The following is an 18703-nucleotide window of genomic DNA, read 5'->3' as shown; positions in this document are numbered from 1 at the left end:
AAAAGTCAAGAAAAAAGGTACAAAGCTAATTAAAAAGTTAAAAAGTTAAGTTAAAAAGTTAATAAACCTATTTACCAATTATATTTAGGTTTAAAAACTACAAAATGTAAGTGCAAGTATAAGCATTAATGCCCCTAAGGTTATGTTGTACCAAAAAAAAAATAATGTTTTTTTCACTTCCAGAGTCTTTTCATGAAAGTCTTGTAGAAGCATTTTTGTTATTTTTCTTAATATATTTGGACAAGTTGGCGTTTCTTTTTACTGAGTTGACATTAAATATTGCCGTCAAAATATACATAGTTTTTGAATGTTACAAAGGTAATACATTTTATTTTTCAAAGTATTTCACAGAGTAACCTATAAAGGATTAACCAGCATCATTACAGAAATGAGAAATCAAGCATCTCTAGTTCTTTTCATAAAACATAACAGGTCCAATCTGCAAAGATCAGCTTTGACATTAGAATATCAGAAACATCCATACAAACAAACAAGCACCAAATCCGCATATTTCAAGAATTAAAAACAGAGTTTTTGCTAGATGCATGGTCTAAATTTATAACTACCACTGATAAAAATCAGAATTTAAACTACAAAAAAATCCAGCTGGAAATCAAAACATTTAAACACATAAGAATGCATTGCTTTGGATTTTGGTGATATCTTTGACTTCAAATCACAGAAAAAAATATGATGAATTGAAAGCAATAAAAATGTTTGAGGCAGCATCTGTTGTAAGCAACAGTTATTTCTTAGAGAGGAGAAACAGGGTCAGCAGGATAACAAGCGCAGATGACCATCATTACAAGTGAGAGTGCAAAAGGTTCAAAGCAGAAGTGAAGTAGGAGCAGGAGGGAAATAAAACCAGGTGGAAATAGGAGAAAGCACTTTCCCTCTGCCACATCGGGGGACTAAGTTCGAGGGGAGCAGCACGGTGCTGAGCGAAGGTGACTGGTGGTTTTCTCTTTGCTAAATCAAATAGGTGATGAACTCAGTGCCAGAGCCATTTGTCACCCCTCTGCTGCTGTTTTTTTTTGCTGTACAGCAGTGACTTTGACCAAGGTTATCAGGCTGCTCAGTGCTCTGCCGCGCGTGCACAGGTGTCTGCTGCAGGTGCATGATGTCTGACCTGTTTTCTTTAGATTTATGGTCGTTTTCAACCTTAAAAATATGTTTTGTCTACTTACAGGTGGATGTAAAAAGTTTATATATATATATATATATATATATATATATATATATATATATATATATATATATATATATATATATATATATATATATTTGCAATGGATTTTGCAAATATTATTCTGGCTTTTTTTCCCTCTTGGTTATATGAATTACTGCATATCATTTAAATTTGGTGGAGGTTTTAGTGTTTTTAGTTTGGTGCATTTGGGGGATATTTATTAAATTTTTGCTACTTTTGTTTTTACACTCCTTTTCACATTTTATCACATCACAAAATGTAATGCATTTTATTTGGATTTTATCTAGTTGTACATATCCCTTAAGTAGAAATAAAATGATTAATTATTTCTATGTTTTTTTTTAAATAAAAATAGTGTTGCATTTGTACTCATATCCCTGACTCTTAACTTTGTGGAACCACTTCTCAGGGGCAGATAAAGCTGCACTCCTTTAGGGCTAGTTGACATTTTTACAAGGCTCACGCATCTAAAGACTTATGTGCAAAAATCTCCCCCACGATTTAGAAAGTTTTTATGATTTCAAGTGAAACCGTTGCCTGTTCTTCTTTACAAATAGCTAAAGCTCAGTCACTTTTAACCATTTAGTTGTCAGCTCTGACTTTTCTATTTTAACACATTGATATTATTTGATGGAAGACTATTAAGTAACATATAAGTGGAAATAGCGGGTCATCTCTGTTTCAACATCTTTACAAATGAAACTCTCAAAAGTGTGCTGTACTGTTTGATTCAGGCTGCCCCCCAAACCTAGTAGAGCTAACTGCCTTCACAAGTTCCTGAATTAGTAAATTGAGTTAACCTGTGTGTGATTTAAGCTCAGTATAGATGCAGCTGTTTTGTAGGAAACATCTTGTACCATTGATTATGCTGGTCTATTACATAAACGACAATATGATACATCAAAATGTTATGTTGCAAAATGTAAAATGCCAATAAGGGCATGATTACTTCCGCAGGAGTAGGTTTGATTGCTGCGTTTCACGGTTTTCAACTCATCTTGTACCTATTAGCTAAAAGATTAACTGTGAGTTAGTTTTCTCTGCAGCAGAAAAGGTCTGCTATCCTCTAAGGTCTCTTCTGATGCACATGCATCTCCCTACATTCGTTTCCAGGACAGATTCACCCCCCCTCTACCCACCTCACCACCACACTCTCCCACACTTACAGCTCCTCAGATGTGATAGCTGACACCAGAGGCTTTTAATTCCAGTGTAAATACAAATACTCTCCCAGACAGCTATCAATTATGCATGCCACTAATTGAGTTAAATGTTGTGCTTTTAGCTGCCGGGGGACCCTGGGTCACATGCAAAAAGCCTGAAACTGAAATCCCACACATGCACTCGCACTTATGAAAATAGCTGCACTCAGATATGTTCGAGGACCTTTAGTGATTTTGTACTTTAAAAATAAAGTAGAGAAAAGAGGTAACTGAGACGACCACTTCCTGAGAACATGTTGGCCCTTTATGGTTCGCAGCAGGATGCTAGATATATTCCATACATTATTATGTAAGTATGTAATGTGTATTTAAATAGACCCTTTCACAGGCACAAAATAGAAAAGTACTTTTCAACAAGAAAGAATACAAGATTCATATAAATACAATACATAAAACATAAAGCGAAAACAAAAAGGCCAGGGAAAGCACTTATCTACTTGAAAACATGTTCAGATGAAGGAGTGGAGCTGCTTTTTGAAAGAGTCAACTGAAGGTACGCGACATGTTCCACCCTGAGGCTCGATCCCCTCCGCTCCCCAGAGGGGGCGAGATGTGAGGCAGGTCGGAGATTTAAGAGGGGGGCTGACCATGAAGTGCTCTCAAAAGGTTTTAAAATGAGCAAACCGGTAATCAGTGAGGGGAGTCTAGCTAGATGGGATTTCTGTTGCATGTGTGGGTAAAAAAAAAACAATCAGCATCATAGTGTAATCTAGTAAAGTTCCAGTTTTGACACATTTGATTCTGATTTTCTTCAGGTAGTTGTCCAGAATCCATAAAGAAAGCCCTCAAAAGTAGAGCTGTTGGAAAAACGAAAGCTAAATATACAGGATTCTTATATTGGGTGAAATAAAATCCCTTCTATATTTTGTCTGATCTGATCTGCAGATATTTCTAACAAAGTTCCTGTAGTGCATTTCAATAAGAATGGCAGCTAATTGCACATCTAAAAAGCTAGACATTTTTAAAAAGATGATTATGTTTGAAAAGTGAATCACAATAGTAAAAGTGAAACCCAAATAGTTAATAGAGTCATCATACCTAGGCAAGTCAAGGCAAGTTTATTTGTAAAGCACAATTCAGTAAATGGACAATTTAAAGTGCTTTACATGAATTTGATCATAAAATATAAGAAAAAATAAAGCAGAATAACAAACGTGTAAAACAAATATCAAACTTTGAGGCCAGAATAGGAGATATGAACACCTATTAATGCTAGCGCTCCACAGATGCAAAGCCAAAGTTAAAATGCATATAAATAGTTGATTTCTCTGCTAATAACCTCTTGGTTTACTTGATGATCAGCTGGAGCTCAAACTACAAACCTGCATACTTCTACATCTCCATGTAGGCCATTTTAACCTTGTAGAAGATGACACCAGAACAACAGAGGAAGTTAGAAAAGTGTGAAAACTACAAGAACTATTGCAGTGGTGATGAGTGGAAATTTGGGTTCAGGTATTCTGAGCTTTATGCTCTGTTTATTTGCTTTGATGGATAATTAGTTGGTAATTAGGCCTCTGCATTTCTGAGATACAGTTCCTGGTATCTTTGTGTTTTAAAAAGTTTGTTTTTTGTTTAAACATTTTCCTTATGGTTTCTTCTTATGTCTAACGTTCTTCCTCTGTGCCTTGGCAGGATTGCCAAAAAATGTGCAGGGTGCTGTACATCAGGACACACATGAAAATATGCAAACACAACAAAAGAAGAGGCCTCGCACAATAGATAAAAGCTGACAGTTTGGAAATTGAGCCTTGGGACCGATGGAGGCGCCCAGGCAGCATCCAGATCTAAACCACTGAGAAATTTAAGCAGCTGGGCGCAGAGATGAGCAGCAATGTCAGGGGAATATTACTGTAAAGATGCAATATAAACACTGAGACATTTGAAAAAAGAATAGATTTTTTCTCTGCCTGCTACATACCCACTCAATCCCTTAGAGAAGCTGCATGCGGGAGGAAACAGATATAATGAAGAGTTCTATCTAACTATTAAAAGACCTCCCATTCTCAGAGGGCCCATTTAGACCAAAGAACACAGAAAACAGGGGCTTCATTTCAACAGAAAATGTCCTCCTCCTGCTTTTGCTTTCTACTTGAGCGATCAGCATTATGTGCTCTTTGCCAATCTGTGTTTTTGTGTGTGGACAGAAGATGAGGAGGATGAGACTTTGGAGGAGATAGACGGAGAGGGAGGAGGGTTAAGTCTAGATTTGATCCCTGCTAAAAGGACTGTTTGTTTTACAGCTGACGACCCCGGAGTTTAATCTGGCGCTTAGCTGCCTGCTCAATCTCTTCTCCTTCATCTCTCTGCATCCTCTCATTCTCCATGGCTCTCTCCTTCAACTCTGTCTCTCTTACCCATGCAATCCCATCATCCGCTCACTGCTATTTAAACCACACACACACACACACACACTGGGACCTTTCCTCCATCCTCCTCTCTCTGTCCTATCCTTCCTCATCCCTCGTCATCTCCACATCTTTTTTTCCTCTTCTTCTGCTGCGCCAAGAGTGGCTGTTTGCAAGACATTTAGATGGATCTATCGAGGTTGGGTGCAAGGTGGAAAAAGAAACAGGGATTACATCATATTATTCAGAGAGCATTTGTGTGGGAGGATAGGAAATACTGTGGTGATGGTTTCTGGTCCTGAAATCTGGCAACATGTGTGTCAAGATACATTTCCTTCTATTCCTGCATGCTTGCAAAGTCCATTTGTGAGACAAAAAGGACAATAGCGAGAGTGTATGTTAAACAGGATGAGGGTATCGCAGCAGATGAGGGTCATGCTGTGAGTCTTAAGGGTCAAATCCTGTTAGAGGATAGTAAGTAAGAGGGATCAGGGCTTTAGCAGGGCTCTGCTTTCTTTGTACTGCTGCAGCATCCACAGCCTGCGTTCAAGAGATGCTCTGTACGAGTGTCTTTGATGAAAACTATAAAGAGATATCAGTTTATGCATAAAAAAACTGAACAGGCGCTAAGATATATACTTACATTACAGGGAATGAAAAATGTAGCACATGAGTTAATAAATTGACTTAAATAAGCTGCAGAATGAGTGGTGAGAGTGAATTGGGAATGCTTTGGGGAGGCCCAGAGCTGGGAAGGTCTTCAGCTCACACCTCGGGATGATTTTACCTGATGTTTTAGGCTGGAGAAAAGTAACCTGAATACAACACCTTAAAGGACTCTATTTTAGGAGAGCAGCAGCCTGAAGTAGATTGTGAAGAACCGATGTCTTAGAGCAGCGGTGAATAAGGAGGCCTTCAGGGGTTGGTTGGTTTGTTCTGAAGACCGCCTCAGCAGCAGACAGGTACAGAGGGAAAAACCTCAAAGGATTTGTGGTTCAGGAGGAAAATCCCTGACAAGTGTTTAATAATTTAAAGAGGGAAAAAGGGGACCTTCTGAGATTATTGCTCCAGACTGAATAGATCATTGGAAGGTCAAAGTGTCACTTTGAGGATCTCTGCAATTCAGTCAGCATATCCTTCCCAGATCCTGAGTACATGGAGGAGGTCAGTTATTATGAAAGAGGTAACTGAATTGAACCAGTTTAAAAGTGATATTATGACAGGGCACAAGAAAAGATGAAATATACCAAGCTGTTGGGGAAACCACCTGTGGAGTGTGGGCTATTGTGGGATACAGCCTTGTCTTCCTGCGGGATGCTTACTCCCAAGCACTGGAGGCGTTTCATTTAATTTCATTTCATCATGGGAAGCGAACATCTTCAAACCTGGAAAACAAAGTCCGGTGGGTTTTTTGGGTAAATGGTAAATGGCATGTACTTATATAGCGCCTTTATTCAAGTCAGGAGACTTGACCAAAGCGTTTTACACTACATTCATTCACCCATTCACACACACTCACACACTGATGGTGGCAAGCTACATTGTAGCCACAGCTGCCCTGGAGCTCACTGACAGAAGTGGGGCTGCCGTACACTGGTGCCACCGGGCCCTCTGACCACCATCAGTAGACAATGCAGGTGAAGTGTCTTGCCCAAGGACACAACGACACTGAAAGTCGGAGTCGGGGCTTGAACCGTCAATCCTTCGATTTCAGGGCAAACTCCTACATCCAACGCCATTGTCGCCCTTTTTTCTAACTTTTTTTGGAATCCATCTATTCCTACACATCCTTGCTTCACTAAACTTTCAGTCAGTATTCTTGAATTAAGAACACTGTGAATAACTATTGTCTTTAGGAATGACCTTTTGGGTCTAACCCTTCTTGTTAAAGGTGTCGATGGCTGCCCTACGGACATCTCCAGTCAGCAGGCTTCACCATTACTATGCAACCTCTTGAATCAGAATAAGAAACTGTTTAAAGGCTCTGGAAACCTTTGACTTAAGTCAATTAGCTGAATTTCCAATAATGAACTTTAAATCGATATTATAATTTTCTGAGACACTGAATGTAATGTTTTCATTATCCATAAGCCATAATCATTTAAATTGGAATAAGTAGTGATTCTGGATAAAATATTAGTTTTACTTTCTGAGATAACTGGCAAATAATACATAATATTCTATTTCTTTTTTATATACTTGACTGAATAATGGTTATAAGTGTGTAATATGCTGCAATGTGTGGTCAAGCTAAGATGAGCCAAGGTACTGGGGATGCTTGTAGGGTGGTACTGATGTACCTGAAGTATGAGCATGAATGCATTCTAAACACAGGTCAAGCAGGTCTGGATTATGCCTGGATGCCTGCTACAAACATTCATCTAGATAAGACACTACGAAGCCTCAGCTAAAAAGGCCTATGTACACTTTCAGGCTGTGTTGGTGTCTTCAGATAATGGCCTTTAGTGAGCAATTTGCAGTAAAGTTTACAGCAGGGGTGTCAAATTTAACTCCTCAATGGCCGGTATCCTGAAATATCTATCATCACTGATTTAAAGAAACCAGATTGATAATCAGCTTCTCTAAGTCTTAAGCCATGGTCCTGTTATCCAGCTCTATACTCTGTCCCGGTTGGGAGCAGAAGATAGATGGTTTACAGGTGTATTTAAAATTGTAGTAAAGAAACTGTCGATCCAGGAAGCAAAGCTCTCATGTTCTTAGTAAGTCTACATTCCCTCCCTTACTTTAAATCAATACAATTCAAAAAGGCTTTTTTTAATTCCAAAGGAATATTAAATTACTGTGGAGAGTATCAAATACCTGGATGTTCACGTTAATAATAAACTGGACTCACCTCATAACACCGACACCCTGTATAAGAAGGGCCAGGGCCGCCTCCATCTCCTGAGGTGGCTGAGGTCCTTTGGAGTGTGCTTAAAACCTTCTATGACTCTGTGGTGGCATCAGCCCTTCTCCACTCTGTTTTCTGCTGTTGTCTCCAGCGCAGAGCGGGACAGAAAGAGACTGAACAAACTAGTGAAAAGGGCAGCTTCTGTCCTAGGCTGTACTCTGGACTCAGTGGAGGTAGTGGCTGAGAGGAGGGTATTGTCCAAGCTTACATCAATTAAGGACAACACCTTCCACCCTCTGCACCAGACTGTAGAGGAGCTGAGCAGCTCCTTTAGTCAAAGGCTTTTACATCGCGTTTGTCAAAAGGAGGGCTACCGCACTGTATATACGGTATATATCCAATCACCTTTTTCTTCTTTTGGAAAATTCTTCTTCTTTGACTATTTGAGCTGATGTAATGAGAAAATGTATCCACTGTGAGATCAATAAAGTCAATCAATCAATCAATCAATCAATCAATCAATCAATCAATCAATCAATCAATCGATCAATCAATCAATCAATCAATTAACTTACTGATCGTCCTGATTTCTTAATCATAACCATAAGAACAAGATGCTGGATAAAAGCATTGGAGAAGAGACTCCTTTTGAACTCCAAAACTTGCTAAAGGGGCTATTCTGGATATCCCTCCTGGACCCTCTTACCCTGTGACCCAACATCAGATGCATGAATCATATATAACATATCGAATGAATGTAATCACACTTCAAAAATGATCTAGAAATAAGTAGAAACTTCTTAAATTAAATGTATTTACCTTTAATTTGAGTCGGTAAATAAGATGATTTGCAAATGGAAGTTTTACTCATAAAAGAGTGTACTTTGTCCATTTTGAGGACCAGAATGTTTAAATTTTGCAAAAAGATAATAGGTGGTTTGAGAGGGGCGTGAAGGAAGCCATTTATGTTAAGAGAGAAAAAACAACCTTAAACAGAGGGGGTGGACTCAGGTTTTAGCTTTCAAAAACCTACAATGCAGTAATTGAGTTAATCCCTTCCCACTATCATCGCAGTCCCAACCCCTGTGCAAAAGAGCGGAGGACCTTGCCTATTCAGCCAGGCCAACAATACCCTTTAACGACCGACCTTTCAGACATTTAGACAGGTATGGAGCATTGCAGGCTAATTAAAGTAGCCAAACGGCCCCCATCCCAAGGTGGTGTAGCCATTGGTCCGTTCCAATTTGCATGTTTTCATAACAAAAACAAGGCTTTGTTGGGCTACTGTATAAAACCATGAACTAAACACTATTCGAGACATTTTGAATTGAGAAGGCTTCCTGGATGGGAAGCAAAACGTCTTCAAACTTGAAAACAAAGTCCAGTAGATTGTTTTTTTTTTTGGAAGGACTATGATCTGGATGACTGAGAACCTTCACTAGCGTTAGCCTCAGTGGTTAGAGAGAACACTGGGGAGCAAACAGCATCATGAAGTCCAGGGAACACATTGGGTCAGGAATAAAGTTGTGGAAAAGTTTAAACTACAAATGCAGACACCTACACATGGGCTTCAGCAACAGCTATTATACCCCATGTAGAAAAACTGTTTCTTCTAAAGATACAGACCCAGTGAAGGTAATAATAGGCTTTATGCACAACTCCACCACTTCCTGAACTTCAGGAGGCTCCTTTGCTTCCTGTCTTTCATGATTGGGTGCACGGATTAATCCAAGTATGTATGACCTAAGTGACTGGCCAGACACACCTGAATTAATCAGTTCGTCCAGTAAGGAAAGACAGGAAACAAAGGAGCTACCTTAAATTCAGGAAGTAGTTGAGCTGTGCATAGAGCCCATTAGGCCTCACCGTAGAGATTAGCAGAAACCCATGCATGCATGTTTTTAACGTAGGACATCTCTTTAATGCTGCCTTTGTTCCTCCATGGAAAACTACTTTCTTCTCTGTGCACCAAAAAAAAGTCCTGCAAACACCCGGCTGATGTCATCCACGGTTTAACCTGGTGGTAGAATGATTAAAAAGCTTCATTAAATCCATCCGGTCGCTGGTGACCGTTTTTAAAGCGTTAACAACTACTCAGAAAACATGAAAATTACAGGAGTAACATTTTTAGCAATATAGAAATGTTAGACATCATTAGAAAGCTGAGATTCTTCGCAGTTCAACCGCCAAGTTCATTTTATGGAAACAGCGAGCACCAAAGCACAATTACCACAATTAATCAAAAGTAATCCAGAATATTCATAATAAAATATTCCATAATGAGAATATCACCACATAGCATCCGTTTTTTTATGTCAGAAAAGTTAGATGGTCACAAGTAATGCTTAGCATCTTGCTAATAAGACTTATTCCTCAAATGTTTGCTGGGATGTTTGGTATTTTTTTATTCTACCAAGAGGTCCAAAATTTTCTGCATTTGTGGTTGACATGATGTAGAACACATGTGAAACAAACAGACCTAACTCTTCTCAAGCATGTTCTCTATTACTGCTGTTCAGAAATATTTTCGAGAATTAAAAAAAACCCAACTTTGAGTCAAAGTTTAAACTGACGCAGTTTAGGCTGTGTTTTAAACAAGAAGGTGTTAGCACTTAAATAATGTATCACACATGTAATTTGGGTTTATAGTTCCTCAGTTATTTGCTTAACCATGTGGGTATGCAAAATAGGCGAGGATTACCCAAAATAAGGCCGGTTTTAAGAGGTTAAAGCAGGCTTAAAGCAGGATTTCCCATCTTTTAACTTTTCATAAATTAACGTTCATTCCATCATCTGGAAATGCAGAGTGTGGCACAACTGTAATCCTACTGAGACAAGACCATGTACCCTAACTTAGAGGTAAGATAAGGAGAGCACTGATCAGAGATGCAGCCAATAGATCCATAGTGACTCTGGATGATCTGCAGAGACCCACAGCTCAGGAGTTGACCAGCACTGTTTATCTAACTTAACTGGTTGAGCAGATTTGCAAAGAAGAAGAGGTAGAAATTTCATTCATAGATGTGCAAATATAGTAATTGATGTGCAGCTGTGTTTGCTGCAAAAGCTGTTTAAACACAGTATTGACAAACATTTGATAAATTTGCACAATGCCCTTTTCAGATTTTTATTTGTAAAAGAAAAGGACAAATCAAACATTATTTATTTTTCAACTTTATAATAGTATACCTGTTGTGCTGGTCTTTGACATGAAATTCCAATCAAATATATTGATCTCTCTGGTTGTAATGCACTCAATGCACTCACAGGTGCAATCAAATTAGGTTTGCATTGAAGCATATATGTATAAAACTAAGTGATACATCTTAATGGATCACTTCCTGGCCTTTGGATGTATTCTGAAAAAAACTGTTGGTACATTTTTAAAACTGGGGGGTTGTTGCTCTTTTATTCTTTTTTGAGAAATTCTGTTCAGATGAAGACGTGCAACATGCTGTCAATGAGAGAGAATATCCTGATGCTGGAGGAAAGAAACTAATAATTCAGGTCATGTCAGCTCTTTCCAAGAACTGTCACAATAAAAAACAAAACAAACTGTTGTTTTGACAACTGTGTTGAGAGGCTATTGTCACGGTTCTCTGAAAGCGTAAAATTCCCCTGTCTTCCTGACAGTGAAGATTTCTCACTTCATTTAGTTTCTGTACAATATTAAATTTACCAACTTGACTTTTTAACGCAATAAAAAATATATATATATATTACATTTTAATATCTTTTGCATCCAAAACTATTATTTGTTGAAACCAGTGCTAGACAAGCAGTTCCATATAGTGTTTAATCACAAAGACACAAGTGAATTTCCCTCATCCTTCAGCTCTAATGCAGTAACAAACCATCACACTCCCACCTCCATGCTTCATGTAACTAAACTATCCATCATGCCTGATATGGTAATATTTAAAATCAAACTTGATGAGATGTCAGATAGACTTTTATATGTGTATGAAGCATCCTATGACCTTTAAAGTAAATCTTATATATAAAGTTGTGTTGCAGGTTTTAGACAACATATAGGTTGTATCTAAGAATAATTTTAACCAATTACCATATCTAAGGTGGGCCTAATTATCGATCTGTTTCAATGAGCTCCACACCTAAAGGTCTTAACTCCTCTGCCAGATGAAATAAAAATAATTTTCAATCATATATAAGTTTTGTTTCTAATAGGAAAAAAGAAATAATTGGATAAGGATTAAACAGGACTGATAAACACAGAGGTGTCAAATAAAGTACAAATACTTCTTTATCTTAGTTAAGTAGAAATATTGGCTATCTGTACTTTATAGCAGTAATGTTTTAAGTTAATAAGTTAGTAAGTTTTTAGACAACTTCTTACTACTTCTCTGACATGTATCTCTTCTTTTTACTCCTTACATTTTAAAAATAGACTTATTAGTTTTGTTTCAACTAAGCTCGTTTTCATTAGTGCCAAACAAAAAAAACAAAAACAAATTCACTCTGTTACCATTAGTTAGAAAACTAAAAAAATTAAGTAAAAGGAAGTTATCATCCAGAATGATTCCTTACTTTTTTCCTGCAGCAGCATAACTTTTACTTTTTACTTAAAGTAGTGTTAAAAATTTTACTTTTATAATTTTACTTGAGTAAAAAGCTAAAGTTGATTGTCTAACTTCTACAAAAATGTTTTTATTTGAGTAATGAACACTAATACTTTTGACACCTCTGATAAAAATACAGTATGTTGCCAAAAGTATTTGCTCACCCATCCAAATGACTGGAATCAGGCTTTTCAATTACTTCCATTGCCATAGCTGTATAACATCAGCACCTAGGCATGCAGACTGTTGTTACAAACATCTATAAAAGAATGGGTCACTCTCGGAGGCTCAGTGAACTCTAGCGTTGAATTGGATGCCACCTTTGCAACACATCTAGTTGTGTAATTCCCTTACTCCTAAATGTTCCACAGTCAACTGTCGACTGTATCATGAGAAAATTGACGTGTTTGGGAACAAAAACAACTCAGCCACAAAGTGCTGGACATCCAAACTGATGAAGCGGAGTCAGCGGATATTGAAGCACAAAGTGTGACTCTATAAGTTTCCATGATCAAGCAGCTGCATCCAAGCTACATGTCACCAAGTGCAATGCGAAGCATCAGAAGAAGTGGTGTAAAGCATGTCGATACTGGACTACAGAGCAGTGGAGAAGAGTTATCTGGAGTGACTGTCAGGTCTAAGCACCTAAAACATCCTATATACATACAGGGAAAGAAAGAAGGCACAGAGACAATTAATTTAGTTACTCGCGAGGAGAGTAGGAAGAGACTGCGGAGTTTACAATCTCCACCCAACTCTGCAGTCTTCAGCTTTCTCCTTGCTATTTATTGAAGAAAAGGGGATGTCCCTAATTACACCAGCTGAGGTTTAACTGAGGGAAAGGGAAACAAAAGGATCTTACTTTATGCCATGTTGGGTTGTGGATACTAGCCCAAATGCAGAACATACTCAGAGACTGGGGAAAAAGTTCAAAGGTTTATTGAAAAAACAGGTTTGAATAAAGAACTGATTTTGGGAATAATCTGGTCCAGGACTGGTCACGACTGGTTTCACTGCAGAGGGGAACAGGACGGTTAGCAGAAGCCCAAGTAATTTTGCTGATTGAATGAGTGCAGGTCTGTACCTGTTCAGAGGTTTGAGCAGAGCGGCAGAGGGGGGAACCAGGAGGGTCCAGAGGCTGTTGGCAGGTTTAGGGCTGGGCGGAGGCAGAGCTTGGCTAGTGATTTTGCTGATTCTGATCTGAGCTTCTCTTTCAGTTTCTTCTGTGAGCAGGCAGGCAGATATCTGACAGGTTTCATTCTCCAGGGTTCTTCAGTGATCAGGCAGACTGGTTTCAGACAGAGAAACTCTTCTTGAGTTTCAGACTTCAGACAGGTTCTTCCTGGGAAGCAGAGAGGACAAAAAACAGGTTAGGTTCAGGATATCAGGGAGTCAGGATTCAGACAGGCAGGTTGGCTCAGGCTTGCTAACCATAACTGGCAAACACTCTGGCGCTGGAGTGTTGTCCTCAGCCCACTTAAGTACTGGTCTCCTGATGAGCAGATGAGGAACAGCTGGTGAAGTCAGTTCCAGGTTCAGGAGATCCAGTACGCCCTCTGGTGGGGAAAGGTAGACAGAACCCCGGATCCCAACAGAAGCACAACCCCCCAGGAAGGGATCCTCGGCGCCCTCTGGTGGGCAAGCCTCAGGATCCCAACACTTTAAACCTCAGCACATATGTTAAAACAAAGCATGTGGTTGTTTTACAATTGAATTGTTCCAAGAACACATGTTTAGAAGAAACATGTGATAGAGGCTGTTCAGGTCTCTTTTACAACCCAGCATGTGATAGAGGATGTTCAGGCCTCTTTCACAACGCGTCCGTTGCATAACCTTTATCTGGAACAATCTTAAGCAAGAGTTAATAAAAGATGAATCACACATTATACATCATAATAGTTCATTAGAACACAACCCATGAAACACAAACGGAGTGTGAATAAAATATTTCTAACAGTGACCCATCATGGTTTTCCATCTAGAAATGTGATGGACGAGTCTGGGTTTGGCGGAGGAGGTAAGGCTAAGAGAACTTCTCTCACTTCATTGTGCCAAATATAAAGTTTGGTGTGGTCAGTGCATCTTTCTAATCAGGTAGCAACTTAGTGCTAGTAGGTTCCCAATGGGAAACTCCATTGGGACCAAGTAGCACTAAATTGGTGACTTAGAAACGACACTGTCAAGGAACGCTATGGACAGAGGAAACATGCAAGAGGAGGAGAGTTTTTGTGTCGGAGGCCGTGGATGAGTCTCCTCCATGATACATTTTTTATCTAGAGGAGGAAAGCGGGGATGAAGATGTTGTGGAAGAGGATGCCAGGGCAGCAGAAGCTTGGTTTGGTGTAGAAGGCTTAAAGCCGTACATGTTTGAGCCCTTGCCTCGCAACGCTGCCTGTTCTGTTAGCTCTACACCTGCTGAAGACACAGACGTCCATCCCCGTGAACACTGGGTCGAAACTCAATGGGAAAGGAAAAAGTTCTTATTTCAACCGTTGCGTATATTAGCTGCGACATATGAATCAAGATGCTATGACCGAAAAAATTGGATTGACAGATGACCGTTGATATATGATTGGCCGAATTTAGGTGTACAGGCTGACGTATAACTAACTTTTTTAAGGCAGGATTTTTTTTAAAAACAGAAATGTTCTAAATTTTGGGACAATATCATCTGATAAAGAGTACATATTTATATACATGTTTAAGCCAGAATGATTTGGCATACAAATATAATATACCTACGACTTTAACAGGGTCTTTATTTATCCTGTTTTAGTTGTTCTTGTTCAGGACGCTGTGATAAATCATAAATGTATGTTCAGTAACAAGAGGGTTTATATTTTCAGCTCCAACTTGCTTCAGGTGCAAGGTGTCATGCTGCAGATTAGTTTTTCTTCAACATAATCTGATTGGTTGGCAGTTTTAACTGTAGCCGATGCAGTTTGCAGCTGGATAAACATGTGAAAACAGTTCTTTTGTGCAGAGTCCTTTTGATCTTTCTTTGGATCACCTTATGTGAAAACCCAGAGGCCTTCTGCTGTGTGGAGTTAATACATAATGAACATGTATCCTTATCAGTTAAACCCAGGGCCTGAGTGTTGGTGTGACTTTATTCACTCAATACATCTTTCTAAGGCCTATTTATTAATAAAAATCTGAGAAAAACATAAACCAATATATTAATACACAGCCCATTTTTAGAGCTGGAATATTTGCTAACACTAAAATTAATCTGAAATGTGGGATTCAAGTACTCAGAATAATACAATCTCCTTCAAATGTGCACGATAAAAGATTCAATGAAATTATAGCGTTACTACATCTTAAAAGAATCACATCATGCTGTTAGTATAATAATGAATAAATGTGCCACAAAGCAGTGAAGAGGTGCTCTAAAAGGCATAATCAGCTCTCCTAGAACAAAATATTGCACCTCCTGCTGTAACCGGTTGCCGTATAATGAAATCTCATTGCAGGGCTGGCCGTAATAATCCGAGTTAGGAACAAGCGAGATGATTTACATGAGAGATTTCCTTTCTCCTCCCTGCTTTATGGCGTTTTGTGAGTGCCGCATCAGCTGAATTGTCAGCAGAGTATCTCACAGGGGGAAAGCTATCAATACAGAGGAGAGAATAAAAGCTGAGTGGAGATATGGCTCGTCTCTCTTCAAAGGTAAAGAAGGATAATTTCATGAATGAAAAATTAAGTCAATAAATTTACAACAAAATGGCTCCAAAGCAGAGTGTGGATCCACGTGTGACTGAATGATGCTACCTTTCGTTTAAGAACCTGAAAGCTTTTCATTCAGTTTCTTTCTTTCTTTTTTCCCTCTCTTCACCTATTCCACTCTCTGGCCTCAGCCTGCCTGGGTTGTGCTTCTCTCCAGGGAGCTGTGGTTTCTGAAAGGTTCCTCCTCGTACTTAATCCCTCCATCTCTTTTGTGTCAAGGCAAAAAATATATCCGCATGAAACTCAAGAGGACTTGGAGAGAAAGGCCCGGTCATGTGGGGATGGAGGGGGGATGAATTGCTTTCATTTCACGGTGATGGAAGAGGGAAAAAAAAAATGAAGATAAGACTAATGGAGTCTGGCATGTTCTGCAAAATGAGAAAAGGTTGGGTTTTGGTTTTCAGATTATCTTTTTATTTTTTAAACCATTTTAATGAAGTTATGTTTATTAGTGTGTAATAAGGGAGTGCATAAAGGATAATATGGAAGCAACTTAATTAAGACTGAATTGTTGCCGTTACCATCATTTCTGAATCTACTGACATACTGGGATTATCTCACTGAAACCATGAGGAATTTATAAAGGTCTGAAGAGAGACATCTAGTAGGATAAAGCTGTGTGGACGCAAAATGCTGCACGAATCGAAGAGGTCACAAGTGAATGGAAAGACAGGTTCAAGATGCTAGAGATGCAACAGTAAATGAAATTACTGCAGCGCGCTGAATACCACTTCTACCTCTGGAACTTTGAAGCTGAGGGATTTCAGAGGACCAACCAAAGAGTCAAGCCTTTCAGCCGAGAATGAAAAACTAAAGCTACTAGACGCACTGGACAAGCTGAGCTATACTGGTCAACAATGCCTGGATCTCTGCTTTAACATTAAGAATTTAGCAATCTCAGGATTTAGCACAGATGAGAAAAGCACAGATCCTCAGATCACATCAGGTATCTGACTAAACATATATATGTTTTTGCACATTCAAGACGTTATTCTAATGAGCACTCCAAATGAGATTAGTGGGATTTTCATTTTTATATGAATTCAAAGCATCAATCTAATTCAAATCAGTTTGTAGTTGCCCATAAACTGGTTTAAATGGATCTCCAGAACTCAGGTCTTCTAAGGGTCCAACCCCCACAAAATAAAAAAAAAAGAACAGCTGCGTTGTACATCATTATCATGTCTTTATTTGAGTGTAAACGAACTCTGAAAAGAGCAGCCAGCTTCTTGATTATTGAATTTAACATGATTTCTTTTTAGTCTGCAGTCAGATAATAAAACACGATCAATCCAGTGCAAAAAGGATCACTTTCACCTCGTTTCATCCTTAGAAATAAATGCTCTGATCATAGAAGAAGGTAGATTTGTGTACTGGAAATAAATACAAAGGAGAAGGGTGAAAAAGCCTCACTCCATGTCAGAATTCCTCCTTAATAAGGCTGTAAAAACATTAACTGGACTGTAAAAGTGATCCCATTTTGCAGTGAGAATTATAAATAACATGACACTTCCATATGAACTGTCTGCGACCGCAGCTCGTGGCAGCGGGTTAACCAGGCGTCCGGAGGCTCACTGGGTTAATAACAAATCAGAACATTAAATACAGAAGAGAAGAAGAGTTGCAAAAATAACTCTCTTAAAAACAAATCAACGTACAATCACTGCAGTTAGTGTTAAACTCAAGAGATTAACAGGATTCATTTAGTCACTTTCGACACAGATATTTACAATCCAACAGAAAAAAATAATAATTACACTGTACATAAAGCAGAACAATGAAAACAGAAACGCATTCAGAACCAGGTGAAAATGTATGCAGTGTGTAATTGTGTTTATATCACCAAATTCTCCTGGCTGTAAAGAAAGAAAGCTCAGCCTCCATCTTTGAAAAAAAAAAAAAAGGAAGGAAAACTGAAGAGTGTAAAGCTGCAACTAAAATAAAGTTAGAAAACTTTCCATATAACCAAAGATTGTTGCCTTTAGCCTTATAAACTGAATGCACAAAGAGTATAATGTGTGATGGAACGGTCAGGGAATATCTCTGTTTATTATATAAACACACCAAATGACAGCATTAAAAGATAAGGAGGGAAAAAAAGAAAACAAGATGAAGAGTAATAAAGATAATCTAGCAGTTCTGCTCTTATCAAACAACAAAAAACCCTTTCAACTGCGTTTCTCCTTCCATTGCGGAGATAAGAACAAAAACGGAGGAGAAAATCTGCTTTTAGGTCCGTCCTTTGAAGAGGGAGGCTGAGCTGGCTTGGATGGAGCCTGGAAACTAAAAGGAGCAGCTCCTCTGTTGTGTGACGCTATGATGCAGTCATGTGGCTGAATGTCTGTGTGCTGAATCCTTCTACCACACCTCCTCTTAAGGCTTTCAAGCTGATTTGGATCAAAGCCTGTCCCAGGGGAATAATTTGACATAAACGTTAAGATGAGGGTTAAGATGAGGGGGCTTATGTTCAAATTCCACTAAATAATCGTTTTTTTGATGCATTTCCAAAGCTCCTTGGTGCTTTGATTGACAAATAGAGGCTTAAACTGACTTTATTACCTTCATCAGACAGTTTCTTTGCATCTTAAAGGCTGAATGGTTTTACAAGGTCTGGATTCAGAACGTTAACCAGGGAGCAGGAGGGGTGCCAGAAGGTATCAACAGAAGTGTTAAAAAGTTAAAATGAAGCCCACACTGGCCGCATGTTTGGATGAGGACATCGTTACACCAGACTCTAAGCCTCTTCCTAGTTACCAGTAGAT

The sequence above is a fragment of the Cyprinodon tularosa genome, unplaced genomic scaffold, assembly GCF_016077235.1.
Source record: "Cyprinodon tularosa strain WSP-4 unplaced genomic scaffold, ASM1607723v1 ctg102, whole genome shotgun sequence".
Taxonomy (NCBI): domain Eukaryota; kingdom Metazoa; phylum Chordata; class Actinopteri; order Cyprinodontiformes; family Cyprinodontidae; genus Cyprinodon; species Cyprinodon tularosa.
This window is presented reverse-complemented; position numbering follows the sequence as displayed.